We start from the raw sequence: 8,340 nt of genomic DNA on the forward strand, positions 1-8,340 counted from the left end.
AGGTTCATAATTACTAAAGCATTTTTTTAGAATATATTTGGCTCTTTGGTATAAACAACGAACAAGGGAAACAATATATCTTCACAAGGGCAGCAGAGGTCATCTAAATAACAAAGGAATTCGTCTGTGCTGTGAAGTGTAGAGATCTATTTCTTGGTAAAGTGTTATTCATTTTGAAATGCATTATTCATTTTACCGTTCATTTCATTTCTATATCTTCATCAGGGATGTACAATCTATATATATGAAAATGTATGTATGTGCCACATATACTTTGACACACATAGAGCAATTTCAATCAAACTTGGTACACATATAATTTAGTATTTGGGAAAAAGATTACTGTGGGGGTAGGACAACACTGGCACCATAGGGGGAGGGAGTGTGGGGATGGGGTGGGAAAAGGGTGAAAAATAAAAGTAAACTGAAAATGACAGATATTAGTGTCTAAGCCATAGTTTTCGAGGTCGCTGAGATGAATAGTGATGCTCATGATGACCTTTAATTCCTTGTTCAGCCCTGATAGGAGGTTAGGTTGAGAAGGGGTGGGAAAGGGATGACGTAAAAAAACAAAAAAAAACACAGATATTAGTGTGTTATACATAGTTTTCAATGTTGCCAAGATGAATGGTGATGCTTAAAATGCCCATTAAGTCTAAGTTTAGGCCTGATAAGGAGAGGATGGGTGGGAAGGGGATGAAATGTAAAATAACTAAAAACAACAGATATTAGTGTATAATCCATAGTTTTTGAGGTAGCTGAGATGAATAGTGACACTCCCGATGGCCTTCAAGTGCAAGTTTAGCCCCAACAGGAAGTGGGTGGTGGTGGGGGGGGGGTTGGAAGAGTGGGAAAGTGATGCGTAAATATAACCAAAAAAACAACATGTATTAGTGCCCAATTTATAGATTTCAAGGTTGCCGAGATGAATAGTGACACTCCCAATGCCCTTCAAGTCAAACTTCAGCACCTATAGGGAGGGGGTTGAAAAGGGGTGGTGTAAATATTAGTGTCTAATCCATAGTTTTTGAGGCCACTGAGATGAACGGTGACAATCCCAATAGCCTTCGAGTGCAAGTTCATCCCCGATAGGAAGGGGGGGGCAGTGAGTTTTCAAGGTTGCTAAGATAAATAGTGACACTTCCGATGCCCTTCAAGTGCAAATTCAGCCCCAATAGGAAGGGGGTGGTGAGAAGGGATGGGAAAGGGATGACGTGTAAAAATAACCGAAAACAACAGATATTAGTGTCTAATTTATAGTTTTCAAGTCTAACTTCAGCCCCTATAGGGAGGGGTTGAAAAGGGGTGGGGAGGGGATGACTTAAACATAATCGAAAACGGCAGATACAAGTGTCTAATCCATAGGTTTTGAGGTCTATGAGATGATTAGTGCCACTTCCAATGCCCTTCAAGTCCAACTTCAGCTCCACTGGGAAGTGGGGGGGGGGGGCGGCGAAAAGGGTGGGGTGGGGAAGGGGGCAACATGTAAAAATAATTGAAAATTGACAGGCAGATATTAGTGTCCAAAATCCATAGTTTTTGAGGTAGCTAGATGAACAGTTCAGCCCCGATAAGAAGGGGGTCGGGAAGGGGATGACATTAATGTATTTATAGTTTTCAAGGTTGCTGAGATGAATAGTGACACTTCCAATGCCATTCGAGTCCAAGTTCAGCCCCAATAGAAATGGGGGGGTGAGAAGGGGTGAAAATATGTAAAAAAAAATGCTGGGCAATGTAACTGAAGCAACTATCTTAACATGAAAGGGAAAGAGAGTTTGTTAGTTGCTCTGTATGAAAAGTAATGTTAAAACGTTCACATTGAAGAGCTTTTTATTATGCCAAAGGTTGTTTATTGGTTATGAATTTCACAGTTCTGAGTAGAACACAGCCCCCCCCCCCCCCCCCACAATACATACACACACACACACACAAACACATGTGAAATACATAATTTAAAACACAATTACAAGCATAGGCAAACATATCATCCCCATTACAGGCAGTGTCGAATATGTATTTTCTCAATTTTTTTGAGTCATCTGTATCGACAATTTTTTTTATCATTTGTCTTCCAATTTCAGTCAAGTATTGAGTCTCTCTCTCTCTCTCTCTCTCTCTCTCTCTCTCTCTCTCTCTCTCTCAAACCATACATCCTGGATGGTGAGAGATACACACGCACACTTGTTACTAGGGTGAAACAGGAAGTCAATGATAAAATCATCGTCGATGCAGGTAATTAAAAATATAAATGTTTAAAAATGCATATTCGACACTGCCAAAAAAGGACCTGTTCAACACCCTCCTAATGGCAGTTTTATAAATCCAGCCTTATTTTAAACTTCTAGGCTGTTATGCTGTAATTTTTATGCAGTTATATTTTAGGTTCACTGCTAAAGATTCCTAAAAAAAATTCTACACGGACGAGAAACTAACAATGACTCTCATTACCGAAATAGACGTTATCTATTTTAGGAGTGGGATTGGAACTGGAATACAGAATTTAAGCCAGACGCGAGGACCTATGCGATCATTCAGCGCTGATTTTTGTAAAAAAAAAAAAAAAAATTCAAGCACTTCAGTTGAAAAAGGATTGGCACAAAATTATCAAAGAGACTACTACTACACTACCTGAATATCCACCCTCCTATAGCAATTTTCATAGAGGAATTTCAGTATCCTTTTCAACCTGACAGCAGGAAATAAACTGTCATTCTTTATATCTATTCAGTGCTATGTCGTGCTACTACAAAGCAGGTGTATTCCTCTCCTCTATCCTAATAATGTCTACCTTACGAGACCGAGACATGAGTGTCTTTGTCATCTAACAAATCTGTATGACAACAAAGGCCCTAACACCAACTTATTCTTTAATAACTTTGTTTTTATGGCCCTTGTAATTTCAAACTTAAGATGTTTTTAAAATTCATTCGCATTCTATTCGTGTCTATCCGTACCCTGATTCGACGTACTGCCAAAATTTGGGAGTATATAATCTGGGCGAGAATGATTCAGTATTTATTCGAAGTTGGAGTAATGTTTATGTTTAAGTCTAGGGTAAAAATTCTCTCTCTCTCTCTCTCTCTCTCTCTCTCTCTCTCTCTCTCTCTCTCTCTCTCTCTCTCTCTCTCTCTCTCTCTCTCTCACCCACACACACAGCAGAACTAAATTTTCCTTTGGTAATGGTATAAACATTACAGGTACCATAACTTCAAGTTTAGTGTATCTGAAAAAAATTAATTCATGCTAAAATAAATGTTTTAATGTGGTCAGTAATACATGTGGTGTAAAAAAAAAAAAGCTACAATCACGCTTCATAATAATGTGAAGACTTCAGTAACTCCGTTTTGCAATGACAGCACAGTAGAGTAACCCTGGGTACTTCACTAACCTACAATAAATATTCTTTAAATGTCTCTCAAGCGAAAAATTCGAGGATGAAAACACAATATGGATGCTGTTTGTTTCCCCCTTACTTCCTAGTTCAGGCGAGGGCAGGTTGCAATTCAAGGCAGTTTGCAAAATGCAGATAAAAAAAAATTAAAAAGAGGTCAAATGTCAGCGTTAAGATACGTTTGGTGACAGAGATGAAACAGGAAAAATAAAACAGGAGGAGGGAAAGTTGAATACCTTTCGGTATCCTCTGTCAAACAAGGGCTTGACAAGACCTTGGTGCCAAAGTATCTCAGGCGAATAGTATAACTTCTTTCTGTTCTAATGCTTGACACAAACATTTTTACACGATGCATTTATGCAACTGGCGATTCTCTGTGACATGTTACGTAAAATATATTTAACCAAAACGAAAAAGGAAAATATAACAAGAAAATAAAAGTACAGTAAAAAATTTGGCCGTCATTTGACTTGGATCAAGGCATAACTTAGTACATCCTTATGAGAGAGAGACAGAGAGAAGAAAAACGATGGAAATACACTTTACCTCTCCATTGAAGAAGCAGAAGAGCAGCGACACACTCAGGCCCTGTGGAGACGAGGAAAAGTGAAGTCATTTCTCAAAATCAAGTTCTAATATTAGATTCTTGGAACCCACAAGGTTTCACGTATTGTTTTACCTATTAAGATTTTTGTGGAGATTTAGATGTAAATGAAATGCACGTTTATGTAAAATACATTCTTTAAAAATCAAATGCACATAAGATGCATATTTACCAAGCTTAATGCACTCTTTCAAAATTATATATATATGAAAAAAAAATCCTATTCCATACAGCAAAGTTAATCACAGAGATAAGGTGAAATATAAAACAAAAACTATTGTGTAAAACTAATCTTATCTCTGATAAAATTATAAGTCCTTTAAATATTTCAACCATGTTTATTGTTGTAGTATTGATGTAAAATTACTATGAGACCTATCTAATAAAGATTAACTTTGCTCCTGTATAGCAAAACACTAATTTTTTAAAATTTTCAAAATCTTTCACCTGTTGGTTCACTTTCATTACTGTATCCATCATCAAAATCTACACGGCACTAAAAAAAAAAAATAAACAAAAACAAAGTCACTGACTTCAAGAATGTAAAATTCCATTCTTAGATTTTCGTTCTGAGATTCTTGACTGACAGGTAATCACTCACCTGGAAAGAACCGGCAATGGCAGAGATGATGAGGTACACTTCCTCTCCAGGTGACCCGGGCGAAGGCCGGAAGGGGATCAGGATGTAATGGAGTCCCAGCAAAGGAATCAGGATTAACGTCGCTCGAACAGCCTGGAAGAGATGGCAGAACTTTTCACGAAGGGGAAAACTTTTCCCTGAAAGCGAAGATTCCTCATGAGGATTCCCTATAGAGATTTAAATAGCTCCGCTGGTGCAACTCACTTGGTGCACTATAGACCTTATGAAAGAGTGTTAGCGGCGTCCCTTAGGCCGCTAGCTGCACCCACACCTCTTAAAGCCCTTAAGTTAGACCTCAGTTTCCTCTTCTTTCCTTTCTTTCATTTTGTTGTGCAACAGCTCCAGGGCCATCTTTTCACTGTCTCAAGTGCTGAATGGTTGGCAAGTGCCCCTGCTTGGCTTTATAGCCTAATTACCAGAAATTAAGTCCGTTAACCTACTGTGGATTCTCAGAGCACCCGAAAGTTCTCGATGTCAAGGTAAAATCTGTCCACAAACCAAATTATATTTCTGATTCTATCCTCACAGTAGGAGGTCAATACTTCTAATATTTGATTTAAAATTATTTGAAGCTGCCTGAAGTTGTTTCAGAAATGGTTATTGGAATATAAAATTTAGGGCAGAGACAATGCGCTGGGACCTACGACGTCATTCTGCGTTGAAAACGAAGTTGATGAAAGAGACTATGAACGGAGGTACAGTAAAAAGAATGAAAGGGGTTGCAACTAGGGGCCGAAGGGACGCTGCAAAGAACCTCAAGTAATGCCTATACTAACGACTAACTCATATGGGGTACTTTTCCCCAAATTTACCACCACCTGACTACGAGAATTTCAGGTAGCCTGAAAGATTGCAAACAGGTTTTCAACCCTAATCTGAATTTTTACAAGGTTGGACAACGATAATAAAAGTCGCCTAAAAGCTTGGAAGGGTCCAAAACCTTGACAAAAAATGGCGATTTTATTTCGATTTTCACATAGGATCACTGCTAAGAAACGAGGTGGTTATCAGTAATAACCCTTATGCCTCCGGTCAAAAGGAGTGTATAAATAATAATAATTATAGCTTTTATTCACATTTTCAACCTTTGAATACGTGTAACGGCTTTCTGTACGAAGTTTGGGACAAAAAGGAATTATTAAACTCCTCAAAATGAATATAACAAAACCAAAGCAAAGCAAATAGAAAGTCATCACGCAACGAAAATACGCTAACATATCCGAAGGCCACGATTAATGGTCCCCTCCATCTACTCCACTTCATTCGCTCTTAAAAAAAAAAAAAAAAAAAAAAATCTTAACGAAATTCTCGAAAAGCATTTGAGCTGCCACCCCGCTTCGTCAGTCCTTCCCTTTGATGGCTGCGCATTTAAGAGCCTCTGAGCGGATCGGGTAGGGCAATATATATAGATCCTGTGAGACTGATAAGGAGGAGGAGGAGGAGGAGGAGGCTGCCTGGAAAGGGTAGGACGCGCTGCAGCGGAAGAGCGAAGGGAGGTAAAGTCGGGAAAGCCGTTGGATAGGTGATGGTCGCCATCGCTTGGGTAGGGAGGGGGAGCCGTTGCAAAGGTGGCACCTTCTCTAAATAAGTAGGGTGAACCGTTGCAAAGGTAAATGAAGGCCACCTTCCTCGCCTTGGACCAAACTCTCGTGGGATTAACTTCATTTGGCGAGTTCCCCATCCGGGACTTCAAAAGCCTCTACCATATATATCTCCGGGGATGGGGGGAGGAGGGGGGGGGGACGGTTACTCACTACTACGTCCATTTCGGGGATGTCAAAAATATTATGATCTGGAGGTAACATGTCTACTACGAGACTTACAGCGCGAGGTTTTCTACGAAGATAAATAGGAACTGGTTCTGATTTTGGAGGTCGAAGTTAGTGGCGAGATTTGTGATCTTAAAAGGCCACTTTTTCTCCCTATCTCTCACATACAGCATATCTATCTATCTGTCTGTCTGTCTATCTATTTATCTATAGCTTATATTCATACGGGTACATAATGAAAAACGAATTCCATCCTCCTGTAGTCTTTTCACCCTTAATAATAAGCAAAAAAAACCTAGCACATTATCTGTTATGTTATTCCAGCAAAAATAAACCGGCCATTCCCACGGACATTCCAAGAAAGTCTTTAGAGAGTAACAAACCAAAAGCTACTATGAGCTGATATCATTTTCTTACATAGAATTGATTACATATGGACATTAAAACAGGAAGATAATTTGATGACCAATACCGACGATACTTATACACATGTATACATCGAAGGGCAGAGAGGCAATCTACACAAATTATGCGCATTAGATAAATGCAGAGTGAAGGCTGGCTGCATTAAAACTCATATTAATATGAAATCTAGACTTGATTCTTAGAAGTAAAAACTTATATCATATGGATATCTTAGCATGAACCAATAGAGTTTAATAAAACTCTTAAGCCTCCAGTGTTTATATTCTTTAGTGATGAAAAGCAAATATACATCCAGTACATGCTTGTGAATGATTGCCAACAATTCTGTAATGTTAAGACTGCTTCTAAGATTTGCTCAATAACTGCAATGCCATGTTATCATGAAAATAAATCCAACAAACTGGAGGACAAATATAATCAGAAAGTCCAATTACAGTTTCGGAGCGTCATGCTAAAACGCAGCTAATGTCTCCATGAAGATGGAGCACAAGCTCCCAAACTGTGTAAGTGGTTTTGAATATATTTGTTGGATTTTTTTTTTTTATAGTTTCAAAGTTCGATACTGATCTGTCATCCCTATATACTCATCCTTTTCGCACTCAAGATATCTAAGGGAATGAAATATAAAATTCTAAATATACAGATGCTACAGTTAACTAACCTACTATACTCGGTTTTTTTCCATCTGTCCACCCGCCCGTGGTGGTTGCGTATGGTAACACTGCGTCCCGGGCTTTAAATAGTTATATTCAGCTTAAATTCAACAATAATAACAATATCCTATTTCGAATATTAACAGTGTAATTCGCATACAGTAAATTATTAAAACACTTTTCAGTTGCAAATGTACACCCAGATATCCTTTTATTTACCTAAAACTTACACATAGCATTACTATCTAAAGCCAGGGAACGCAGTGTTACAATACGCAAACACCACAGGCGGGTGGACAGATGAAAAAAAAACAGAGAATAGGTTCTAGACTCTCACTGACTGACTGACTAACTGACCTTTCTGGTGGAGTGAGTGTCAGGGGGTGGTGTGGACAGCTCTCAGCTTGGTGACCAGGACTCTCACGATGTTGATGAGGAAGAAGAGGTTGAGCAGCATGGACCACACCACTGGAATGCTGAGGATGTAGTTGTACTTGCTGTCGTCCATCCAGCAGCTGGAAAATGGCATGGATCGTCTCAGTGTGGAAGATATTAGGGCTGGTTTTATGTGGGGATTTCAGGTGGGGATTCCAGAACAGATTGCTGCTGAAATTCAGTAGTTAATAAAGACTATGAAAGTACTTTTCGAAGTGGAAGATGAAGCTAGTTTTACGAGGCGATTTCAGTCATTAATAGAGTTCTACTGAAATTCAGTGGTTAATGAAGGTTAATGAAAGTGCTGGATCTTTTAAAAAAAGTGCCCCAGCGCAGTGAAAATACATAAATACAAAAAGGCCTCTTTTGTGTAAATATCTATAACAATTCTGATGGTGCCTCTCCATAAGACAAGGACTCGA

The 8,340-nt window shown here is 38.8% G+C and overlaps 1 long non-coding RNA gene across 1 annotated transcript in view; it reads right to left on the bottom strand.

Annotated features, from left to right (window-relative positions):
• The window catches only part of LOC135221177 (uncharacterized), an 8,241-nt gene extending 249 nt beyond the window's left edge, over positions 1 to 7,992 (bottom strand). Inside the window, exons 1-3 of the long non-coding RNA XR_010315892.1 lie at positions 7,841 to 7,992; positions 4,597 to 4,728; positions 3,938 to 3,979 (exon numbers count right to left, since the gene is read on the bottom strand). This is a non-coding gene — a long non-coding RNA (uncharacterized LOC135221177). The remainder of the gene's footprint in view (positions 1 to 3,937; positions 3,980 to 4,596; positions 4,729 to 7,840) is intronic.
• Between the last annotated feature and the right edge of the window lie 348 nt (positions 7,993 to 8,340).

Source organism: Macrobrachium nipponense, chromosome 20 (genome assembly GCF_015104395.2).
Source record: "Macrobrachium nipponense isolate FS-2020 chromosome 20, ASM1510439v2, whole genome shotgun sequence".
NCBI lineage: Eukaryota > Metazoa > Arthropoda > Malacostraca > Decapoda > Palaemonidae > Macrobrachium > Macrobrachium nipponense.